General features: G+C 42.4%; 1 protein-coding gene across 4 annotated transcripts in view; it reads right to left on the bottom strand.

Annotated features, from left to right (window-relative positions):
* Positions 1-26,137, bottom strand: part of Pcmtd1 (protein-L-isoaspartate (D-aspartate) O-methyltransferase domain containing 1) — a 68,197-nt gene extending 42,060 nt beyond the window's left edge. For 2 of the 4 annotated variants that reach the window (XM_060385903.1, XM_060385904.1), the window contains exon 1: positions 25,857-26,137. The gene's annotated coding sequence lies outside the window, so the exon portion shown is untranslated. The remainder of the gene's footprint in view (positions 1-25,856) is intronic. The other 2 variants (XM_060385902.1, XM_021654021.2) reach the window with 2 other exon arrangements.
* Positions 26,138-26,722: the final 585 nt, after the last annotated feature.

Here is a 26,722-nt window from a genome sequence, read left to right on the forward strand (position 1 = left end):
AAAGGCTGGAAAAAAATACTCCAAGCAGATGGCAACCAAAAGAGAGCAAAGAGCCAGACATGTTGGTGCATGCCTGTAATGCCAGCACTCAGGAGGATCACAAGTCAAATCAAGTATGTTCTTGAGCTTAACTGAGTAAAAGCAAACTCAGTTGGCAAGAGAAATTCTAGAAAAAATCACAAGTACTTGAAAATGGAACAGTAAATGTTCCCAAACCACCCACAGTCAAAGAACTCAAGGAATTTTTTTTTTTTTTTGAGTATCTTCAAAAAACTGAAACTGAAGCCAGGAAGTAGTAGTCCCTGCCTTTAATCGCAGCACTCAGGAGGCAGAGGTAGGTGAATCTCTGAGGTTTAAGGCCAGAATGGTCTATAGAGCGAGTTCCAGAGCAGTCAAGGATACACAAAGAAACTCTGTCTCAAAAAAAAAAAAAATTGACACTGAAAAAAATCAACACATCAAGCCTACAGGATGCATCAAGTTAGAACCAAGCCTTGTGGTACAGTTATCAAGTTACTCAAGAGGCTGAAGCCCAGGGATCACATGTTGGATTATACCTTGGGCTATCCTGGACTACTAATTAAGTTCAAGACCAACATGGACAACATAGATGCCAGGGTGGTGGTATATGTCTATAATCCCAACATGTGCCGAGCAGAAGAGGATCAGAGGCTACAGTCATCTAGAGCAGAGTAAGCTCGAAGCCATACTGGGCTACGTGAGACCTTCCCTCAAAACTGAAAGTGGGAGCAGAGGAGTAGGGGAAGGCTGAGATAAAGCTCTTGTCCAGCATGGTCAATCCCCCAGTAGGCTCAGGAAGTCCATAATGGAAGAAATATCCAGTGGCCCAAGTTCTGGAGTAGGGGTATGCTGGAGGCTGGTCTCAGACCACACTGCTTAATTACGATACTTAAACTTTAACACTCATGTTAGGACATGAAATCCCTCTCCCCAATGTGGCTGTATTGAACCAAGCCTCTTTTCCTGCCCTTTAGTATTAACGTGGCTCCTAACTGGTCTGTTAAAGATGGGTGGCCCACACTGCCCTCTTAGGGCTGAGAGAGCACACACCCTGGCTGCCCAAGCCAAAGAACTATCAATCACTCTGCCAAATTACTACTGGTGTTTATGCCAACACCAGCTATTCTGAACATGTGCCTACTGCTGTGAGGAGACACCATGTCCAAGGCAATTTACAAACGAAAGCATTTAATTGGGGGCTTGTACAGTTTCAGAAAGTTGGTCCATGAACATCATAGTATAAAGCAGAGCAGCAGGCAGCCATGGCACTGAGGCACTACCAAAGAACACATCTGAGAAAGAGAGAGAAAGGGAGAGACAGAGTCAAACAGACACAGAGACACAGAGCCAGACCAGGCATAGCATAGGCTTTGAAAACTCAAAGCCCCTCCAACAAGACCACACCTCCTAATCCTTCCCAAACAGTTCCATTCACTGAGGACAAAGCATTCTAACATAGGCATGTATGAGGGCCATACTTACTCAAACCACCCTGAATATGGAGCCTCAGCCAGCAGTTTCAAACAGCTTATACCAGCTTTGAAGATAGTAAGACCAGCTACTACCACAATCCTTGGAGAACTCTAAACTCCTACAATTCCTACGTAGGTCTGAGTGGAGGCACTTTCCTTGATGACCTAGCAAAGGGTTAATATTGCTATTGAAGACAGGAACCCAAAGCCTCACTTGCATGTGAGGTTTGCAGTAACTAGTACAAACAACAAACACCTCACACCCCCCCTTGACCCCCACCCCTGCTTCAGGAGCAAGCCACTGAGACTGACTTAAAAAGTTGGCTGGCGCTTTGGACCCAGAGAAGAGCATGTCTGATTGCATGCGGGTTGATGCCCCAGGTCCCGCCTCTGAGAAAAAGGTATCGGACGGGTCTGATGCTCTTTGGGTGGATGACACCTAAATGAACATCGGTACAAAGTCCCAATTTATTTCTAATATCAGAGATCAGACCTCTACTCTTGCCTGATGCGTCTAAAACAAAAAGGGGGAACTGTAGAGAGCTGCGGAATGCTATGCCTTAAAGATGGAGCTGGTTTCCGCCTTCCACCTTCCCGATGGTGAGTGCTCTCTGTCACGAACAACTCCACATTTGGCTAAGGCCGAGGATCTGGCTTGCTTCCATGTATGTGGACCTATCTGCATTGCCCCCATGGCACGCCTGGGTTGGCTACCCAGAGGCTATTTAAGCTGTGGGCTGGCTTTCCCCGGGGTCCGAGGATTGTTCAATGTTCCTGAATAAACTGCATTGAAAAAAAAAAAAAAAAAAAGTTGGCTGGGAGCTATATCCTGTGCTGCCTTTCCTCCCGTTGCAACATAAGGCCCTGTAACAGATTGCTCCTCAGAGGCCTCTTCTTACCTACTTTCCTCGGAAGTGGCTGGTATAAAAAGGCAGCATGTATCTTCTGTAAGCAGGCAAGGCCTCACATGAAAACACTGAGACACCAACCCAGCCACAAAACCTTCCACCTACAGTTTGTCCTGCCCGCTGAGTGTTCTGGGACCAGAGCCTAGCACCACTTCGAGCAGGACCAGAGACTTCACCCAGCACCTGATGAGAGCAGATACAGAGCCACACAGCCAAAGAGCATGCAGAGCTCGGGGAGTCTTACTTCTTGATGATGAGGGAAAGGGAGGACCAGAGAAACAAGAGGGGTCAAGGACACCATTAGAACAAGGCACATGAATCAACTGACCAGGACTCCTGGGGACTCACAGAGATCAGGGAGCCTGCAGGGGTCTGGCCTAGGTCCTCTGCATGTATGTTATGGCTGAGAAGCTTAGTATTCTTGTGGGATTCCCAATGAGGGTGGGGGTGGAGCCTTCTCTGACTTTTTGCCTGCTTGTGGGATGCTTCTCCTCCCACTGGATTACCTTGTCCAGCCTTGATGTAACAGTTTGTGTCTGGTCTTAGTGTAGCTTGTTATGCCATGTTTGGTCCATGCCCCTGGGAGGCCTGCTCTTTTGAGAGGAGAGAGAGAATAAAATTAAAAATTAAAATTAAAAAAATGAAAAGAAAAAGGAAGAGGCATCAGACAACAGAGGAGCGGTGCAGTGGCACAGCAAACAGCCTACCTGACAGTCTAAAAGAGGCAGCTGCACAGTTCAGTAAGGGCTATGACGGGAACAAGAGGAAGATGCAAAGCTGAGGTTAAAGAACAGAAGGCCTTAAAGGGAAGAGGACCACAGGCCTTGACTGCTGGAAACAAAAGAATGCGAACATCCTGGGCCTGTGCAAGAACTGTCATATGGGTGGATGTGAGCATCCACAACTCAAGAGCTGCACAAGAGCTGCAACACAAGAGACTACCCACCTGCCATCAGCACTGCTCACTACTGTCAAATGCCAAGGAATACAGAGGTGGCAAAACTAGCACTTGAAGAGCTTTTCCTGGCCTACACTTTCTATCAAGGTAGAGAAAATGGCCCCCTACAGATGTCCAGTAGCAAGAGGGGCAGTCTACAAACCCTAAGAAACCGTACAAAACAAATAAAGGGAATTCGATCCTGATCCTGGATTAGGATTGGTAAAAATGTCCAGACTCAGCACAATTTATATGAAATTCCAATGCCAGTTTTCACACACACACACAGAGAAAACAATCGTAGTATCTGTAGAAAAACAAGACTGCAAACAGCCAAAGCAATGCTAAGCAAAAAAGCAATCCTAAAGGTACCACATGACCTGATTTCAAAATGTACTCCAGTAGCTTCAATAAGCAAAACAGGATGGCACTGGGAAAAAAAAAAAAAAGTGCACACTAATCTTCAATGACTGTGTCAACACACTGAAGAAAGTGCAGTCTCTTCAGTAAACAGTGTTGGGGAAAGTGGATACCCACATAAAAACTGAATTAGCCCTTACTTTACTCTACAACCAAAATGGATTAAAAATTCAGCTACAAAGGACAGGAGTGACGCCCCACAGTTTAGAGTGCTTGCTGCTCCTGCAGAGGAGCAGAATTCTGTCCAAGCACCCACACAGCCCCCAACTACCTGTTACTCTAATTCCAGGGGATCTAGCACCCTCAGGTGATCTCAGAGTGTATCGTGGGATACACTCACACAGGGACATACACATAAGTAAAAATTAAAATCAAAGATTTCGGGATGAGGCTGACAAACCGTTAAGACACCTCGAAGAAAATGGAGGAGCAGAGCACAGTAGCTCTATCCCAACACCCAGCACTTGGAGGACAGAGGCAGGAGGATTACTGCAAGTTTGATCTGACCTGGTCTGTACAGCTAATCCTCTCAGCCACCAAAAGGCTGCACAGTAACACTTAATATAAGTAAGGGAGAAGGGGCGGGAGGTAAGGGAGGGGCAGGCAGGCAACAGAAGAATGCTCCACACTTAACATTCATCTGGAAACACATTTACTGGATATGACTCCAAAATCATAGGCCACACAAATAAAAAATGACTTTTAAGTTACATCAAACTAAAAAGTTTTGCAGATGACGGGTGTGTGGCGCAAGCCTGTAATCTCAGCACTCAAAAGGCAGAGGCAGGCAGATCTCTGTGAGCTCGAGGCCAGCGTGGTCTACAAAGACAGTCCAGATAGCCAGGGCTATTACACAGAGAAACCCTGTCCCAAAGGAAACAATAATGAGAAGACAACACTTTGAAACCACCCATCTGACTGGAGGCCAATGCCCAGGAACCCAGATGATGGGAGACAGGAGTTGAACTGAGCCTTCTTGGAGGAACACCCAAGTATGTCCAACACATACATGAGAAATGTTCACCATAATTATCCCCAGGGGGAAAAAAGGTCAAATCAGTTCCATGGTAAGACCACATACAATGATAAATGCGTAATTTCAACACCAGGGAGGCTGATGTGGAAGGGTCGCAAGTTCAAAGCCAGGGCTACATGGTAAGGACGATTTCAAAAACACAGACACACACACATATATTGTATGCACAGAAATATACACACATGTACGGGAAGATATCACATCACCTTTGTTAGAATGACTATTATGTTTAAAAACAAGAAAAAGATAAAAAGTGTTGATGAGGGTATGCAGAAACAGGACTCCCCAGCACTGCTGACAGCAATGTTAACACAGCCATCACAGAGAATGTACAGTAGTTCCTTAGAACACTGAAAACAGAATTACCAAACGATCCCATAATCCCAGTTACAAATACACAGTCAAAAGAACTGCAATCAATACATCTGCACTCTCACCATCATTGCTATACTATTCAAAATCTTAAGATGTGGGTCAACATGGCATGTGTTCCGCTGAGTGTGTACGTATCTATCATGTCAGCTTTTGGGCGGTAGAGGCAGAATGATCAGAAATCCATAGCTGGTCTCAATTACATAGTAAGTCTGAGGGCAGCCTCGACTATGTGGGATCTTGTCTCCAAAGAAAATTAAAAGATCATATAAATACATAATGAAATACTGTTCAGCCACACATTACAACATGTAACTTGGAAGATATTGTGCAATGTAAGTCAGACACAGGAAAAGAAATGTTGCAAGGGAAAAGGAGAAACATTGATCAAAGGATTTGATAGAAAGAATTCATGGTAATGCTCAATGAATACCATGACATGTATTATGATAAACACTGTGGGCCAGTGAGATGGCTCAGCTGGTAAAAAGCTGACCATGCAAGCCTAATGCTTGAGTTCAATCTCTACTATTCGCGGGAAGAGAGCCAGAAATGGTGATACATATCCTAACTCCCACAACATGATAGGAGACAGACAGTGGCCAACTGCCCAGAAATTCACTGGCCAGCCAGCCCACAATACTCAGCACAGTAAAAACAAGACTCTTCCCCAAGACAGTGTGGAAGGAAAAGGACTGACTCCTGAAAATTAGCCTCTGACTACACACACACACACACACACACACACACACACACACACGATCATAAAACAATGAACATGCATGTACTGAGTATATGCAGTAACAGATTTATTAAGTAGCCGGGTTTTATTACTCCATATTACAAATAGCAAAATTATATATTTTAATATGCCATATAGCATACGTAACTGATATTAAGTTTCTTGGTGCTTTGAACAGATAACTCCATGGTTTGACGAGGTACAGGCCATCCTTGCCAAGAGGTCATGGTGCCTGAGCAGCTGGAAAGCCATGACTGCGGTGGCATGAGGAGGCACCCAGAGGCACTGAGGGAGCTAGAGGAAGACAAGCACATCAAGCTATCATCTCTAAAATCCACCTCAATCCCAACAATCCACTTCCTCCACGTAGGCCCCACCGCCTGCCTCAAGGTCCAAAAGTTCCCAAACTGCATCGCCAACGGCAGACCAAATGTCTAAGTACAAGGACCTGTGGTGGACACTTCACACTCAAAGCATGACAGTCACATAGACATGCATAATTACTACTTGTCCATTAAAAAATAATTTAATAAATAAGAATGTTAAGAAGACGTAGAACCAAAGACAAGGAAAATAATCTCAGTGTGCTACTTGGCAGGAGGGGAACAGCAATCACAGTGTTTATGTAGGAAGAACAGTGGTGGCTCGGCAGTTGGTTTAATTTGGATGGTCTTCTCTGCACACTGGTAGGAGAAGAGAGGCAAGGAGGTCCACTGGAAACTGAAACCTCATCGATGACCACAGATGGGAAATGCTATCCAAAAATAACAACTAGAGAAAAACCAGAAGTATGTTCATTAGTGATGCTGAAGTAAATACCCATAAAACAGATAAACCAAAGTTCCCTCTGGTGTGTGAGTCAGAGGGTACACACAGGAAGACAGTTTCAGGCTTATGTGCTTAGCTCCTGAAGGGTTTACATGAAGTGTTGGAACAAAACTGGCAAGTCAAAACAGTCACATAGAGAAACTTCAAAAGATATATAAGGCATGTGGAGAATAACTTCTTAAAGAATGAATGTATATTTAGCAAGAGTCTAGGACAGAAAGAAATCAGCAAAGACATCACATGGAAAATAATACTAAAACCTCAAAAAAGTTTTTTTTACATTATTATATTAATATATATTATACATTTCCTGAGAATTTCTGTAAACATCTTCATAATATTGACTGTCCTGATTCTAAGAATGCTTCTGCAGAAAAGTGAACACTATCATAACAGCAGTGTTCCGAGTCACTTCTAGCAACTTTCTAAGCATCTGCATGCTTTTTAAAAATTACTTTATTGGCCTGGCATGGTGGTGTGTCTGTAATCCCAGCACTCTGGAAAACAGAGGCACGTGGGATCGCTGAGTTTAAGGCCAGACTGGTCAACAAAGAGAGTCCAGGCCAGCCAAGAATATACAAAGAAACCCTGTCTCGAAAAACAAAAGAACAAAAATAAATAAAATTGTTAATATTATTATTATTGGGAGAGGGTACACAGTATGTACCACTATACATGCTTTGGAGACCAGAGTACAACTTTTAGGAATTGGTTCTCTCCATCAACCTACAGAGTCCAGGGATCAAATTCAAGTTTTGAGATTTGCAAGGCAAAATACTTTACTTCCTGCACAATACTTTACTTCCTACATGCCTTTTAAACATAGCACTGAGAATATATTGTTTATACTACCAGGAATCTGGATAAGGATTAGTACTCTTGGAGGCCATTAATGATGGCCCCTCCCTCATGGTAGATTTTGGGCACTATATGTATTTTCTCCTTCCTTAAGAATTTATCCTCACTCTACCCAAAGTTTGGCTATGAGTCTCAGCATGTTTTGATACCCTACTGGTTAGAGTCTTTCAGAGGCCCTCTGTGTTAGGCTCCTGTCCTGTTCCCTGTTTTCTCCCTTTTCTGATGTCCATCTCGTTTGCCTTTCTGAATAAGAATTGATCATCTTACCCAAGGTCCTCCTTCTTGTTTAGTTTCTTTAGGTATACAGATTTTAGTATGCTTATCCTAAATTATATGTCTAATATAATTATATATCTTTAGTATGCTTATCCTAAATTATATGTCTAATATCCACTTATAAGTGAGTATATACCATGTGTGTCTTTCTGCTTCTGGGATAATTCACTCAGAATGATCTTTTCTAGTTCCCACCATTGCCTGCAAATTTCATAATTTCCTTGTTTTTAACTGCTGAGCAGTATTCCACTGTGTAAATGTCTCACAATTTCTGTATCCATTCCTCTGTTGGGAGATATAAAGACCTGGAGGAGACAGGGAGAGCAGAACCAAAAAATCTGGCCTCAGGGGTCTTTTCTGAGACTGACACTCCAACCAAGGACCATACATGGAGATAACGTAGAACCCCAGCACAGATGTAGCTCACGGCAGCTCTGTCTCCAAGTGGGATTCCCTAGTAAGAGGAAGAGGGGCTGTTTCTGACATGAACTCAGTGGCTAGCTCTTTGATTACCTCCCCCTAGTTGGGGGAGAGAGGGGAGCAGCCTTACCAGGCCACAGAGGAAGACAATGCAGACAGTGCTGATGAGACATGATAGGCTAGGGTCAGACGAAAGGGGAGGAGGACATCCCCTATCAGTGGACTGGGGGAGGGGAATGGGAGGAGAAGAGGGATGGAGGGCAGGTTGGGAAGGGTTGAGGGAGGGGGGTACAGCTGGAATACAAACTGATTAAGTTGTAATAAATTTAAAAAATTTAAAAAAAATAGAAAAAAAACAATAAATCTTCTTGTATCATGCCATAAGAAAAAACAGTAAGAAGATAATTAATCCAGTAAACCCAGCATAGTTGCAAAGGCCAGTACTTGGGAGGCAAAGGCAAGTGTGAGGACAGCCTGGTCTACAAAGTAAGTTCTAGGACAGTGAGGGCCACAGAGTTTCTATCTTGAGAAAAAAAAAAAAGAGGGGTAGGGAACAGGAAGAAAGACAGAACACTTTAAAAAAAAAAAAAGAAAGAAAAAATCTTGATTAAGCCTGTCAATCACCAGGCCCTGCAGGAGTCCACCACCACCACCATCCCATCCCAGAAAAGATGGTTCACTTGAAGACATGCTAAGGAGATAGACAAATGGAAAGGGGCAGAGGGGTGGGGAGGTTGGGAGGGCGAAGGCGAGTGACTGTTTTCTTAATGAAATAAACTTGAACTTTCCAAAAGCCTGTCTGATGCCCTCTCCACTAATAAGCTTGCCTACGTTTTGAGTTCTGATTTGAGAAAGCATAATTTTTCTGTCTTACTTTCTATGCCTTTTTCTAAAACCCAAAGCATGCTCGTCCTGACACTCCCAGCTTTACTCTCCCCACCTCCTGCTATGCAACTCACTGAACATGCCATGCCTGCTTTCTTGGACCCGAACTCAAAAACCACAACTTTCTCTCTTCCTTTTCTCCACCTCCCTTCTTCCCAGAGCTGTGAGATTTGCAGCACAACTGGCCTGTTCTTTTTCCTCCAACACTAATAAAATGGTCCTCAAGCTTCCAAGTCCATTTTTATTTATCTAATTGACAAGACTAAGAATCCCAAACGGGAGCCCAAATCACCAAGTAACAATATCACTTGGGATTTTTACTTAATAAAACATAAATTAAATTTTTTTCATGCCATCAAACACTGTTCCGAAATCCAAAGGCATCATGCCCCACAACATGTGTATACAGCAGGCATTACAACCTGACTGCTAGATAACGGGGGCATGAACTGATTATACCAAAGCTCATTTAGTCTGAATTAAATGACTATGGTGATATTTCAATAATAATCTTCTAACCTGAACAGCATTAAAAAGTCAGTACTATACAAGTGTCCTTTGTTAATTCTGAGTTAATCATCTCAAAGGAACGTGTCAAATACACATCAAAGGTACACAGTCTGGCTGTGGGCAGTGATAACTCTGCAAGTCTCTGGGGTGTCATTTTCACACCTGTGAGTAGGGAACTGCTTCCCAGGGCCTGCCTGGCTCATCCTCCCTGCTGTCTCACCAGCTGTCACAGTAGAGCCTCCTCTGCACAGGTGCTTACACCTTGGTGTTTCTATTACTTTGGTCACAAGTTGTACTGTCCCCTCCTGACATTTTTCTCTTCGGTGGAGAAGAAAAAGTTTTAGGAAGTGGTCAAATCTTCTGTTAGACAATAAAAGAAAATGCAAAGAGCTAAAGGAGTGACAGGACTGAAGAGTGTAAGTACTTAGCAGTTATGTCTGGAATAAAAGTCTTCATTTACACACAAGTCACAAAATGCTGACTTACTCTTCAGCATTTTCTCTCCAGTGTGTGTGTGTGTGTGTGTGTGTGTGTGTGTGTGTGTGTGTTGGGAGGTGGGTGGGATTCAGGGCTCCTCTTCACACACTCTCACCTGAAAGGATTTGGGAAATCTTGCAATTCTTCCCAAATTAGGAGGACCTGTGGATACCAGAAACTGCTGGGAGTCCATACAGCATTAGTGGATCTCTGGGGCTGCACGGGGTGTCTTAGGGAGGGTTAAGTGCTGACAAATCAAAGTAGGTGGAAAATAGACAGATGGCAGACAGATGAAGCAGGGTGGGTGGAGAGCAGAATGAATGCTGACTCATTTTCCTTCCCCCTAAGCACCCTGGAAGGAGGAGTCAATAGCTGCTCCTTTTCTGCAAAAAAGGAGACAAAGCTCACCCAGCCCTGGTGCAAAAGAAAATGTAATCCAAAAGAGAACACAGTGTTTGAAGAGATAAACAAAGAACACTTCACAAGCCCAGACAGCTACTGTCCCTGGCATCACAGACCAAGGCTGCTTGGAGTTTGGTGGCAACTGCATGAGAGGAAAATTTTTCTTACTTAGATAGGCAAATTCTAAAGACTATGAAGGTAAGCAAAACAAAAACTAAGCTGTTTCACTACTGGCTTGCCAAAAACATCAAAGTAACTTGATATTCAATAATAAATACAAACTATGCAATTAAAGACTTATTTTCATTTATGTATATGTGTATTTTATATGTGTACATTTTCATATATATTTATATGGCACCTGTTTGTATGCCATGAGTACAGGTACCCAGAGGCCAGAAAAGGACACTGGATTCTGTGGAGATGGAATTACAAATGGTTAGGAGCCCAACATGGTATCAGACTGTAATACTTCGGCTTTAAAGCTAAGAAGGTCATCTTAAAGGATGAATATGTCAACACTGGTTTAATGACTACACAAATGATACTCATTTAGAAAACTCACTTAACAATGAAAATTCTGTCAAAACTTTATTTATTTATTTGTCAGGTATTAATTTACTAGAGAAAAACGAGTTCCACCATTTGAGCCAAATTTGAAGCAAGCTTTTAATTAAAGACTGACCCCAAACTGGTCCTGAATTGGCTTGGAATTTCCAGCTGAGTGGATTCAAGAAACATTACTCAGGAGCTTATAAGGACAAACAGATATGGCCACTCATTATACTTTGCCATGAGACTTTGTTATTTTCCAAGCACAATTCCCAGCATTCCAGGTGCCAGAATGAAACTAAGATGGCACATAACCAGCCATGTAGCGGGACATAGGCCAGGACAGTACTGTAGGATTAGAGCACTGAGTATCTGCCCAGCTATAGAGCCTAAAGCCTTTAGTAAATGTAAAGGTCTCTGTGTCATCATTCAGAGCAAAGGCAAGCATAAAAACATATTAAAAATAAAATAAAATAACCTCATGTTTACACAGACTGGAATTATGTGGTGGGGGGGGACACCTTAAATGAGAAGATGCCACAAGGAACAAGCCAGTAAGCAGCACCCTCCATGGGCTCTGTATCAGCTCCAGCCTCCTGGTCCCTGCCCTATTTGAATTCCACCCTTGAGTTCCTGCCTTTGATGGTAAACTGCTGTATGGAAGATCAAACAATAAACCCTTTCCTCCCCAAGATGCTTTCGGTCATGGGTGTTTCATCACAGCAGTAGAAACTATCAATCTCTGCATGTGAATGAACACTATTATGACCATTATATAAAACTTTTGGAATGTATTGTTAAACTTAGCAGCCTACTAGCTTCCACCAAAAACTAAGAATGTTGTAAGATTCTCCCATTCTATTAGAGCGCAACGCATCCTCAACCATGTAGTTACTTAATTCAAGATTGTACAGCCATTCTAGAGTGAAATATGTTGTTCAAATCCACATTTCTGAGCCACTGTCACTCATATCTGGCTCAGAATAAACTCCCTATCATTTCTTGGAAGCAAGAGCAGTATTTATGTCAACATAGTTAAAGTTGTAATTTTCAGAAGTTTGTATGTAAGGAAAAAAAAAAAAAAGACTGCTATGGAGACGCAAGAATATCCAATACAGGTAGAAGAATTAGCAGTATGTGCCTTCCAGCTTACACGAGGATCATTATTATCAACAAAAGGTACATAGAGTGATACACATAAATACAAAGAGAAAAAGAAATCCAAACGATTTCAAGAAGAGCAATACTGGAGTTCTATAAATTACTCTAAGCATAAGCAATACAAAAAGCTGGAATCATGCACAGATTTATAATGCGTTCAGAAAATAAACAAGACAAGAATACTCTCTACTTTCTAGTCCTTTCTTTCACCTTCCCATCTTAAGGTCACAACAGCTTTTTATGGCCCATGAGTTCTTTGTTGTTGAATTATGGTGACAATAGCAATAAAATGAGACTAGGTCAAAAAAAGTCATTACTGACATTTGAAACTGTTCTCTTAAACTTTGAAATTCACTGCACCACAAAGGCAAAGCTATGACCCATTCACTTCTGTGTATACGCCGAAACAGAGCACTTTAACATTTGGGAAGAGCAGATCAAGAAGAGTAACCACAAAGGGGAGAAATATAATTGGGACTGGAGAGAGCGCTCAAAGATTACAAGCACTTGCTGTTCCTCCAGATTCAATTCCCAGCACCCACATGATGGCTCACAACTATCTGTAACTCCAGTTCTAGGGCATCTGACACCCTATTCTGGCCTCTGAAGGCACCAAGTACACACATGGTGCACAGACAGGAAACACCTTTACACATAAAATAAAATAAATGGTTTAAGCATAATTTTCTACCTTCCCCTCTCTTCAGGTAAAAATACTCATTCAAGGTCATTCTGACAGCATCAACTGGCTATAGCATATTGTTTTTTCTTTCCAATTCGTTGTAAAATAAAAGCCACAAAAAGAGATATTGAGAGATGATGCTTTTTGTGTGCTGTTTATAAAACAATGAAACACCATTTGTTAAAAATAAGTAGTACCTTCTAAGGCTGAGAGGAAAGCCTTTAATCTTACTGATGTGGGAGAAAAGATAAGCAATGTCCTAATACTATGACTGTTTTTACATTTTTATGTGAGTATTCAGAAGGCAAACAGGAAATAAGCTGTGGAGTAGGTAAACAGGAACAACCTAATACAAAGGAGAAATTGGCCTCTAATCAAAAGGAGTCCAGCATAATTGTACCCAAAGCAAGGGGTACAAAACCTATAAAGACATATCTCAAGGAGAGCCTAGCACACAGGAGCATGTTACCTCATTCTATCAGGGACTAGACCTGTGGTTCTCAACCCCTCTGGCAAACCTCTATCTCCAAAAAGATTTGTACTTAACAATAGCAAAACTATAGTTTATGAAGTAGCAACAAAAGTAATTTTATGGTTGGGGGTCACCACAACATGAGGAACTGTATTAAAGGGTCGCAGCATTAGGAGGGTTGAGAACCACTGGGTTAGACAAAGGAAAAACACCACTGTCAACTAGTAGTTAATGTTTAGCAGATGGTATTGATGATACTGCGGGCAGCAAAGGGCTTTGCTTCCTGGTTAGGGCAGCAGGCTTGGCAGTCTTTACAAACACCAGGCTCCCACAGGGCATCAAAGCCCATAAACTTCCCCTATCAAGTATGCAGACGGAAGTCTTCAGCAGATTATCTGTGTGAACAACTCTTTCTGCTACTAGCATAGGTAAATTCCTGGCAAATTCTACTCACAACTCATCCAATCAGCCAAAGACACAATATCTCTGAGGCCTAGAGCTCAGGCCCAGGGTTGGCTTCTTGCTTCGGTGCTCAACCACAGCCCTCACGTTGTGGCATATTTGAACCATATTTGAACCTGTTTGTCACCAAGAGACTCGATCATCAGGAGTCTGAAACCAGCCTGGGCTACATAGTGTTATTTCTCAAAAAAAAACAAAACAACATCTCTGTCATGCTCCTTTCTGCCCCATTACAATCCATGATAGCTCCGGCTCTAGACAAAGACTGTTTTAAGCTCCTGATCCTCCTGCGTTCACCTCTCAAGTGCCCCCACATGCTCAGCCCTATTTTAGCCAATTCCTTACAACAGAAAAATTCTCAGTTATTCTTTGTTCAAATTACTGTGATTTCTCTCTCCTATCTGAGCCAGAGAAACACAATCCTAAAAGCAGAATGGTAAGTCCTAGATCACTGGGGCACTGTCCAGGCCGTTCAAGAACAGAGGACACAACTAACACCTGGCTACACCTGGCTAGACAAAGCATCCACAAACGAAGCATCCACAAACCGTAGTTTGATTCAATTGCACACACAAACATTCCCTCTGCCTTGTTTAAATTTAAGTGCTGGGGGTTCGTCCCAGATCCTGGGAGAGCTCTAAACATCTGTTGCCAGCCTCTTGCAAGAGCTGTCTATTCTGATCCTGGGACAGCAGGTGCGGAGAGTCACTAGCAGTACTAGAGCAGCAGCCACCAATTTAGCCACCCAGCTCTAAGCCAGAAAGTGCTCTCTGTCAGATTCTAGAAAGATACCATAAGAGCTCCCATCAAGTGAGAGACAGCACCCGATCTTTCTGCTGCCTGTGTCTCCTCTACAGACCTCTATAACCGTTACCACACTGCAAAAGGACAAATAAAGCAATTAACAAACTCCTTAAATTTCGTAACAGGAATACCAAAAATAGAAATCTCAAAAGAGTAAAGGATCAGGGAATTTGGCAATGTTAAATTATTGACACAAAGGCCAATCACAAACAGTAGCAAAGTTTACTGTGGCGAGATTAAGTTTCATTTGACATTTCAAATTGACAGACAGAAAGAACAGAAAAAAAGTGAACTCCACAGAGGTGTGCTAAGTGCCAGAAAGTCCTCTATCACACATGGGTGTGTGATTTGTTTGTTTGTTCTGAGACTGAAAGCATACGAGCTTTAGAGGAACCAAAATATGAAGTTTGGCATATTCTTTTGTTTCTGTTTCTGAAACAGGGTCTTATTTTAGGCCCCACTGTGTGACGCAGGCTGACCTCAAAGTTTCAAATTTATGGCAATCTTCTGCTTTGTTCCCTCCCAGTGCTGAGATTACAGGCAGAAACCACCATCCCTGACTAAAACGGCCTTTTTGTTTTTGTTTTGTTTTTACAGACAGGGTTTCTCTCTATAGCCTTAGCTGTCCTGGACTCCCTTTGTAGACAAGGCTGGCCTCGAACTCACCTGCCGCTACCTTAAAACAGCATATTTAAAGACAGCAACTTAAAAAGAGATAACTCTTAGTACTCTGTGATCTCTGCTGCAAGCTAGTTGTCCTTTTCTAACAGCTGGCTGGTCTGAGATAGAGATGCATACAGCTCACAAGGTTTGGTTTTCTCTAAGAACAACGAATATGCAAAATTTCTCACAATACAAACTTTTCTTCCAAACTGGGAAGATTACTTATAAGAAATTCACAAGAACTGTGGCTTCCATCTGCCAGAAAGGCAATTTAAACAGCTGTGTTTTGTTGTTGTTGTTTTTCTTTTTATGGTTTTTGTTTTGGCTTGGTTTGGTTTTGTTTGTTTGTTTGGTTGGTTGGTTGGTTTGGTTTTGCTATTTCGTCTCCAATGGAAAAGTCATTTTCAACTTGTAGGTCATGACCCCTTTGGCAAACCTCTATCTCCAAATATATTTACATTATGATTTGTAACAGTAGCCAAATTACAGTTATGAAGTAGCAAAAAAAATAATAATTTTATGGTTGAAGGTCACCACAACATGAGAAAATGTATTAAAGGGTCTCAGTATTACAAAGTTTGAGAACCACAGGTCTGGGAGAATAATTTTTTAGGGCAGAATAATTATTGTCCTGATTTACTAACTGGGCAAATATTCCAATATACTAGAAGTTTAACCTAGTAAATTTCTAGGTTAATTTCATGGGGAAGATGGATCCCACTATCACTTCAAACTTAATACATCTAAAATCAAAGTGTCCTACCTAGCCCCTTACCTTTCAAAGCAACTACTCTCTGCAATCATTCCCACTGGCTTTGATAAAAATCTTCATCACTTCCCATAACAATTTTTGTTATATTATGACAAAGATAATCTTATAGTTCTCCCAATTTAAAGCAGCCTGTCCCATGCACATCCTTAAGGAATACAATGTTTACAATACACTTAGTAACAATAGCTTTCTATCACTGCCTTAATGAACTGCCAAGAACTTAATGGCTTAACCTCAGGCTTATCATTTTGTAATTGTAGAAATCACAACTCTGACACTGACCCCCACAGAGTAGGGCCATGGCCTCACCATGAAAACAATACCGAAAGAAACAGGGCCTCAATTCCAGGAACTGCCACACAAACAGAAACTCGTTTTTCCTGAAGCAGGAAGACTACTTCTACAGTACTGGTGCAAATGTTCCCTCCTGTGCAGCTTGTGTGCATGAGGACATACATGTGTACATATGTAAACACATATAATTACAGCCAACTACACTTACTTTGTTAAATGCTTCTGAGATGCAATAAAAGCAATAATTATGCCAGGTGTGGTGGTGCATGCCTTTAATCCCAGCACTAGGGAGGCAGAGGCAGGCAGATCTCTGAATTCCAGCCCAGCCTAGTCTACAGAGCTAGTTCCAGGACAGCTAAGGTTACATAAAGAAACCCTTTCTTGGGGAAAGAAAAAAATAAATTACTAAATACTGACAACACAAGCCCTTAAATTAAAAAAACAAAACAAAAAAAAAAAAAACCAAGCTTCTTTGTCATTGTAATGAGGCAGTTTAGCTCACTGGCTAACCCATAGTGATTTCATTCACCATTTACTCTTTCCTAGAGCCAAGCCAACTTTATAATCAGTTGTCTATATAAATCATTGAAAAATGTCTTTCCATTTTTAATGTCTCTGGTTTACAAAGGAACAAGTTCAAATCACTCTTTACAGGAAAGAAAATCAACTCTATTAACATAGCTTTGAAGTACAAAGTAATTCAGGTTTTGCAAGACACGTTAAACCATCAGAGATAAAACTGCTTGCTTTACTTGACACTAAATCCTACTGGTTACTTTTGTGTTCCAAAATTTGCTCATATGTTGAATATGAAAACTAACTAAGATTTTTAAATTGACTTTAGGGGCTGGGATGTAATCAGTGGATGGAGTAGTAGCCTAACTGGCCTGAAGGCCTGAGTGAAATATCCAGTATCATATAAACCATGCCTGTAACCCCAGCACTCGAGAGGTAGAAGCAGCAAAATAAGAAACTGAAAATCATGGCTCAACTTCATAGTATATCAAGACCAGCCCAGGCTACATGATACTCTGTCTCAAAACACAAACCATGCATACATATATACATGCACACATATACACACACATATACATACATATAATCTAGTCACACCAAGAAACAATGATGAGCTGGATATGGCAGTACACCCCTGTAATCGTGGCATTTACACCAGGAGATAGAAAAATAGTGAGTTTGAATGTTAGAGTACAAGCCTAGACTTTAGATTAAGACCCTACACACACCCATGTCACAAAAATAAACTGTCCTCCCAAATATCATACATACACCAGTTTTTGGAGTTGAGTATTTGGAGCTGAGTATTTCCTTACCTGCTGGCAGTGAACACAACTAAGTAAGCCATCTACCTGTGGCCCCATAACCACGGCTAAGCTACCAAGCAACTGACCATGCATATGCGGAAATTCTCCTGATGTCAGCTAAGGCCTGAGCACAGCCTAGACTCTGAAAGCACCATTTCCTCATGCACAAAGTTTCCTCTCAAAGAAATCGGAGGGCTCACTTTCCACAGTTCTACCACCACATCTGTGTGCCTTATAAGGAGCGAGATCTAAAGCTGCACTCTTTATTAACAGAGGTCCTTCACAATTACCTCTGGAAGGTAACCTTGCTCCAACCATCTGTGACTTCTTTATACTTTCTAATATTTCTTCAACCAGCGTATTATATGGAAACAAAAACAAATGCCCCGTGATTTATTATGTTATTTACAATGTCTAATAAAGTATAAGTGATTAGGAACAAAAAAAAAAAAAAAAAGCAGAGAAGCCAGACATGATCCTAGGATTTTAGAGACAGAGGCAGGTAGATCTCTGTTAGTTCCAGATCAGCCTGGTCTACAGAGTGAGTCCAAGACAGCCAGGGTGACACAAAGAAACCCAGTCTCTGAGAAAAAAAAAAAAAAAATCGTAAACATCCCATAATCCTCACTCAAGGACAGAACTACTATGTATGAAAATGGAAATATATAGCTTGGGCCAGGCAGCGGTGGCACACAGCACTCACAGCACTCAAAAGGTGGAAGCAGGTGTATTTCTGAGTTCAAGACCAACCTGGCCTACAGAGTGAGTTCCATTACAACCAGGACTACGCAGATGGAGAAACCCTGGGAGGGAGCGGGGGCGGGCGGGGAGGAGGAAATATATATGTATATGTATCTTGGGAAACCTTAAATGACTTGGCATCACCTGACAGACCAGGCATGGAATCTAAGAAGCTTCTGTGACTTGCATGATTATATTGTACATTGATAGCACACTAAATCTGAAGAAACCAAGGAAAATTCACTATTTACCCTTTGCCACAGCATCACTGTAGGCACTTTTTGGGGGAGCCTCCCTTCACTGAGACAGGGTCTCCTGTAGGTTTGACGGGTCTCAAATTCATTATATATATATATATATATATAGAGAGAGAGAGAGAGAGAGAGAGAGAGAGGATCACCTTGAACTCCAGATCCTCCTACCTTACCTTCCTAGTCCTAGAGTTATAGACTCCACTTTTATCATGTTTGTAAGGTTCTGTTATCACTGTTCTTCACTTCCTTGCTGTTCAAGGGGATCCTGCCACTATGTGTGTTTCAAAGTGTGTGCGCACACATGTATATATGAACATGTACGCGGAGGACGCACATATAGGCACGAGTAAGATGGCCAAAGGTAAATTTTAAGTGTCTTCTTCAATCCACCCTACTGAGAGAGGTTCTCTCCGTGCACTTGAAGCACCCCAATTCAGCTAAACCGGCTGGCCAGCAAGGGCCTGGGACCCTCCTGTCTCCTCCCCAGTGCTAAATTACTGGCATGCCACTACTGTCCCTAGGTTGTCACCTGGGTTCTAAGGATGGAAATTCACCTCACCCTTGTGCTGTAGCACTGTGCCAGCTGAGTGGTCTCTGCAGCTGCTCTCATCCTCTGGAGGTGCATAAATACATTGTTCTTGTTTTATGTATCAGAGCCTGAGGAATGGCTCTAGGCCTCTACTGAAGGGAAGATTTCTTTCCACTTCACTTAGTTCAGTACTTCAAACCTCTCATTTGAATATACAGTAACTTTACAATTATAATACTGATGAGCACATAAATGATGAGACTGCTAGGGAATCTTTGTTTGCTCCACAAACAGGTTTTACGTTTGCCACTTTTTCCTCAAAATATCAGAGGCAAACTCTGTAGGAACAAACTTTATTCCCTACACACTTCGGAAAGTTAAAGCTAGGCCACAGCATCCTCTGTTTTCAAACCGGCTCTGTTACTTGTAGCACACGGTGGTGGGTGGCAAAGAACAGAGCCAGTATTGAAGAACACGTACATCCCAAACTGGAAATTGGAGAGCCCAGGTAGGCAGGCACACTTTTAGAACTGTCTCTTGCTAGAACTGTTATCTTCTGAGTATTACCCAGGAATCAGCTGAGTACCATTTTAATGCCTTCCCAGGGCCTGATCCCAAATAACCTCAAGACCTCCCTACCACCAGGCACTAATTAAAAGTTCCTATCACCTCTCTCCCTGCCACAATGGGCACCAAGCTCACAACACATGGGTGTGACTAGTTTCTAAGTGTTAAGCATATCTAAAACACTGAACTATTAAACAGAGTAAAAACTGAACCTTAACATCTGACTTTCCCAATTCTTACGGATTCTAGTAAGTATACCTACACAATCCCACTCCTCACCCTCCAGCATGAGCCATCAGGTCAGAAAAAGAAACAATTAACACCTGCTTTGGTTCAAAAACACAGTACCTGAGCATGGGGTACCAGAGCACAGAACCAGTACACTGACTACTCTGAGAGCAGAAAACATATGACGAGTCTCAGGAGCAGGCGCTCTAACTGCCTACCCTTCTTTCCCCTGCTCCACTTCCCGTCAAAGCAGGCTACAGAAATTAGTATTCCTCTTTCCTAAAGCAGGTCATAAAAATTATAGTTCCTACCACCAAAAGTGAGCCATAAAATCTAGACACTTTATCTTAACCTTCCTACCCTCTCATACTCTGAGCTGGTAATGAAGAACTTCTGACCGACCTTTTCTAAAAGATCAATTAATTCATCCTCATTCGAGCATACTGAAGGCACAGAGACGCCAAGAAGAATCTTTGCAGACAAGTTTTGCGTGACGTTTCCCCTCCGTCACTGCACCATATCACGCCTCTTGTCTAATTATACTTCTATAGGGCTATCCAAGCTATACATTCTTCAAAGCCAGATACTAAGATAGATTTTTCCCCGTCTCTGAATCTTCACACCTCCATCACATAATCTACTAAGTAAATAAATGCACCGGGCCTTTCTCCTGTGAGCCTGTCTCTACATGTAAACAAAGGTCTGTTTGTTTCACTCCTACATGTCTATTTCAGCTTTTCTTTTCTTTTTGTTTCTTTCCCTTTTGTGTGTGTGTGTGTGTGTGTGTGTGTGTGTGTGTATGGCCCTTTGACATAGGGTCTCATTACGTAGTACTGGCGGTCCTAAACTCGCTCTGTAGATGAGGCTGGCCTTGAACCCAGGGATCTGCCAGACTATGCCTCTCTCTCATGTGCTGGCATTAAAGATAGGGCAGTGGTGGTGACATTAAAGGTGTGTGCCGCCACCACCACCCTATTTCAGCTTTTAAACTTGATTATTTTTTCCCACAGAGAAAGTTCAACAACTAGGTTTTTTGTTTGTATGTTCATTTATTTACTTATTCATTCATTCATTTTTTTCTTTTTGGTGGTTGAGAGTGGTCCTAGCGATTGAACCCAGAGACTGATGCAGCATACAATCTGTGTGGGTATTCAGATGATCAGATGATTGTCTGATTGGAGCATTCAGATATAATAAAATGAACAACAAAACACACACAATATTTTTTCTCCATCATTTCTATCCTATGTACACACAGAAGAAAACAGTGAAGTGGGCTCATGAGAATACTAATGAACTGTAATTCATTAGAAAGCTGGGCCAACTCGACAGACAGCATGGAAAATAAATCAAATACCAGAACACTGATTTCTTACAAACTTAGAATTTTCTTACAAACCAAGAACCCAAACATGCAAACAAACTGATTTTTTAGATGAGCAAATTTACCATTTCCTGATAATCTGAATAAAGAATTCACATGATTTACATACACAGAACAAGACACAAAACTCCAGTAAGCGCGTAGGGTGTGTGTGAATGTGTCGGGAAAAGAGAGAAATGTAACAAACAGAAACTGAAGTGTGGCGGCTAAAATGAAATACTTCTTAACATGCTGAAGCAGAGGAGTTGCCCACCACGGGACAATTCCACCAATTCCAAACTCACTCTGACATAACTTTAAGACTTGGGTTCTCCTTCCAAGAAGGTCACAATCCAATCACAATGGCTAGAGGGTGGAGTATAAATAGCATCATCCTGAAGGTGTGTGAACAGGCAGACTCTACCACCAGGGATTAAAAAGAGGGATGAAAGCCAGGCTTTTACATGGGATTTGTTTGTTTGTTTGTGTGTTTGTTTGTTTGGGTCTTGTTTTTTGCTTTGTTTTGTTTTGTTTTAAACAGGCTTTTTCTGTGTAGCCTTGTAGACCAGGCTGGTCTTCAATTCACATCAATCCTGCCTCTGCCTCCTAAGTGCTGGAATTAAAGGCGTGAGCCACCACACCTGGCTCACAGGACTTATTTTTTTAAAGGTAAAGATGAAGAAAGAAAAAAAGTATCAAGAAATGGACAGACAATGCGTAAGGGGAAAAAGTGTGGTAACTTAAGTTGGGGAGCCAATGTTAAAGTCTGTTACTACACAAAATAAAGTTTTTCTAAAAGCACTTGGGGCCACTTACTAAAGAGGATGGGCAGACTTGCAACTCCCTCCCCTCCACATACTAGCCACTCCTCCATTTCTTTACAATTAACTGGGGTGATAGCAGCTGCTAACATCATAAGGCCCAAACGAGAGAAATCTGCTGGTGGATCTCTCTCTCTCTCTCTCTCTCTCTCTCTCTCACACACACACACACACACACACACAAAATCAATAAATGTTTGGGGTTTTATTTATCACGAGGCAAAGAACAATCGGGACTTTCTTAGGACAATTAGGATCAATAAGCAGGTCAAAAAGCAAAACCTAGAAAACAGAGGTATCTTACTGTATACACAGCCGCTGGAAGAACAAGAAAAGAAGGCACAGCGAAAGAAAACACTATTTAAAAACAGAACAAAAAAGTCTGGGTGACCTTTCCATTTGGGGCATACGGGACTAAGATAATATTAATGTTTTTAAAATAATGATATTTGAGGCCAGGTGTAGCGGTACATGCCTTTAGTGACAGCACTCAGAAGGCAGAAGCAGGCAGATCTCTGTGAGTTCTAGACCACAGCTCATATACATAGTGATTTCTAGGAGAGCCAGGGCTGTTACATTAGCAGCGGGCCAGTAAGAATTTATCGGAGAAAACAACAAAAGCAGCAAATCTCAAGGTTAAAGAAAATGGACTGGTGTTGCAAAATCAGGAGACAGGAGACAGGGGACAGGGGACAAGCAGGTGAAACCTCAGCCAGAAAAGAAAGCTGAGAACCAAAACCAAGGATACCCCAGAAAAGCAAGATCATTTGAGGATGCTGGCTCAGAGAGACTGCAGTCCTTCACAGCACTTCACATGGGACAGCTTTGCCAATGCAGTGTAAGTTCCAACAATGAACTGAACAGACATGGGATTGCTGTGCAAAATACAACAAATCTTGCAAGGTGCTAAAAGAAACAAATTATTCTAATTCAATTCCCAGCAGGACAGGATTAATAAAGGATACTGGATATTATCCCAGCATCTCAAAACTAAGAGAACTGTAACTTCATCTCCTTCTGCAACCACACATCTGATTCTAAGCAATGTTTTTAAGACCCACTTTCTCCCTTTGTTTACTGACAGTCAATTCTCAATTTTCAGCCCCTACCCTCTATTTTGGCTTCCTTCTAGAATCCCAACTTTGGAAAAACAACTCGCAATGAAATCTGAAATGGCTATTCTTAAAAACCCATGTGGGATTTTAGTACGTTCACATTTTTCAGTATGTCATAAACTGTGTGTTTTTTACCCTGACCAAAACAAAACAAAACCAAAAATAAAAATAAAAACCAAACAAACAAGAGATTAATAATAACAATAATTTAAACTGGTGATATAATCCCCTGTGCTTTTTATTTAAAAAAAGAAAAAACACAAGACCAAAAACCATTGATTTATCTCTGGCTACTCACGTGACTATGTCTCCAAAAGAGTTTTCAGGTTAAACTAGACAGCAAACTTTCCCATCAGCCATTGGTCTGCTCTGTGTTTTGGTACCAGAAATCATGTAGGGCCTCAGGCATGCCAGGTAAGTTCTGTATGATTGGGCTCCAAATGCAGCCTTACTCTTCATTTCTGAACATACACTCAGCATACTGGTTCTTCCGGCCTCAGTAACTAAAATTGAATGCATCTTATATTCTATTGAAAAATATTGGAGGGCTGCAGTTTTTTGGTGTCCCACAAACAGAAGACATATCCAGTACAGACTATCTTAAGAGATGGATGGCAGATACTTAAAATGTAACTTGTTATTCTTAACAGCCAAGAGAGTTCAAATCTTTTACTATACACGGGTTTCTTCTCAAATACATAATTTGACTACACCTTATTTAAACCTCACTATTGGTCACATTTCCTTAAACTACGCCTGCCAGAAAATGAAGAAATTAATATACCATATCCTAAGACACCAAACCCAGTAATACATTTTAACTCCCACGAAATAAGCAAATTTTAATCATAACTACTTTCTATTCTTTTCAACTTACAGAGGTTCAGCTACTTTAATACGAAACCACTAGACACTTCATCCAAAATGACACCACGATAGCTTCCTACACTTATTTCTTGGGACATTTTTGGTAAGGCAGTTTCCATTCAGGAGGACAGGGGAGAGGCAACAACGCAGCCCAGTACTCAGCACACCCACAAAAGCAGAGCAGCTCCAGAGGCAATAGGACTGGGGCCTCCTGACTGACCACAGAATCAGGAAGACACTATACTTAGGCGCGTTTATGAAAAAAAGAGAAAAAAAAAACAGTACCAGCAGATTGTTGCCAAGAAACCACAGATCTCTTCGTGTCGTTTAAGCCCAGTTCCTAAATAAAATGTTCACAAGTTAAGTCTGTGATTTAAGAGGAAACATGTTTAGAATGAGATGGTTGCCTGTGATTGCTTTAGAAGGTTGTTTTCCTTGGAATCTATCAAGATAAGCACAATAACACTGCTTTAATAAAGTTAGCTGCAGTACGGGCCTACTTCCTTTCAGTCTTACTTACTGGCAAGCCTTGCGGTACCACTGTTTATTATTCCACTTTCGGAGGTCTCCCTAGGGTTCACCTAGCAAAATATTGAATCCGTACTTTTTTGTTTTGTTTTGTTTTTTTCGAGTACAAATTTTTTGGCACTGATTTTCTACCATACTTCATCAAAAGTAGCCTCAAGTTTAAAGAATTAAATGCTGCCATCTAACCATATGGTATTTAAACGTTAAGACGTGCAATAAAGAAAAAGTAAACTTTGTGTACTCTTCTACAGGCAGTCATTCCCTCTCAGGGAAACTCTGAGTGGGGTCTACGCAAACACTATCAACCTGTTTAGTTTCAGAGTATCACATGTGACCTTTGATCCTGTGAAAGTCTCAACATACTAAGTTGCAAAACACTGGCTAGTAGGCTCATGTTTGATCCCAGCACCTGGGAGGTGCAGGCAGAAGCTAGGAGTTCAAGGTCAGCTTCCCCTCCACAAGAGGTTCTAGGTCAGCCTTTGCTCTAGGACAATGTATCAAATCACAAAAAACATCACCAGTTTTTAAGTGACTTGCTATTGCAAGTGTGAAGCCCATGTTACACAGTAATATTCCACAATAAAGTACGTTTAAAAAGAGTGGAGGGCCCTCCAATATCGATACTCTGTATACGACTCCAATTTTCGTCTATAAACACATTCCTCAAACGCACGGACGAAATCCTGAATGCCTGACTGCAATCACTTGGAATGGGGTTACCCTGAATATTAGGAGAGTAAATATTGGGGTTGGGGATTAAGAGCCTGAGGGAGGGCAGGAGTCTTGTATCTTCATTGTTTGGCAGCTCAATTTTTTCTTTTTTTTCCTTACGGAGCACGCAGTACTTTAGTAACGAAAATAAAAGCTCCATTGCTAAGAGTATGTATGCCTCCTCCGTGCCCAGATTCTTCAGATTTGCAAACGCACAGCCTTAGGTTCCACGATTCTAAGAAGACACGACACGCATGAGGGAAATAAGCTAAAAAATAAAAATAAAAACACCTCTCGTCTCCGCGAGACAGCTCGCCCCGCTTCTCCTCGCCTCTCCCCGCCAGCGTCTAAAATGCCAAAGCAGCGGACGCGCACGGCACTCACCGAAGACGCAGGAGCCGCTCAGGCAGCAGCAGCGGCAGCAGCAGCAGCGGCAGCAGCGCCCGCTGGGTCCGCGGAGCCCCGTCCCAGCCCCCGCGTCACGAGCCTGCGTAGGCGGGAGCCCTCCAGGCCAGAGCAGCTGCAGGCCGGCGGCGGGCGGAGCGCCGTGGAGAGAGCCGACGGGGCCCGCACGGCGTCCGCCAGCGCCGGCGCGGGAGGGCGGGGCCCGACCCGCGCGGCCCGCGACCCGGGCAGCCCGACTGACCTAGCCGCCGCCGCTACCCACGAGCTGCGCATGCGCGGGAAGAGGGGGGAGACGCCAGCCCACAGGGCGCCAGGACAACCCCCACCCCTAGCCCCGGTAGACTCCGCCCTTTCGCTGGTTGCCCCGCCCCCTAACCAAACAACGCGAGGTTTTCCCCGCCGGCCGGCCGCTCCGACAGATCTCGCGAGAGTTCGGGCTGGCGCTGCTCAGCCGCTGTTCTGTTTGTTTGCTGCGTAGCTTCGGGATTCCCGGTCTGGCCGACTAGGTGTGTTGCGTGCCCGCCTGTTCTGGGAAGGAGCGGTCGTTAAGAGACGCCTAGGATCGAAAGCAAAGAAAGCAAGGCCACCGATGCTCCTCCGCAGTAAACACGTCTCTTCGCACTTTGAGAATTATTTTTTCTTGTTTCCCTCACTTAAAGAACATTTCCTCTCAAATCCTGTAATTTTGTTCCATCGTATTTTCTGTTGTTCTCATATTTGTTTCCCACTGCGACGATGGAAGACATCTACGGGTTTCCTAAGAAAAGTTAGAACACCGTTGAGTCTCGGGTGTGATGGCACCTGCTTGTAATCCCAGCACTCGGGATGCTCAAAGCTTGTCTGGA

Source organism: Meriones unguiculatus, chromosome 6, assembly GCF_030254825.1.
Source record: "Meriones unguiculatus strain TT.TT164.6M chromosome 6, Bangor_MerUng_6.1, whole genome shotgun sequence".
In the NCBI taxonomy this organism is placed as follows: Eukaryota; Metazoa; Chordata; class Mammalia; order Rodentia; family Muridae; genus Meriones; species Meriones unguiculatus.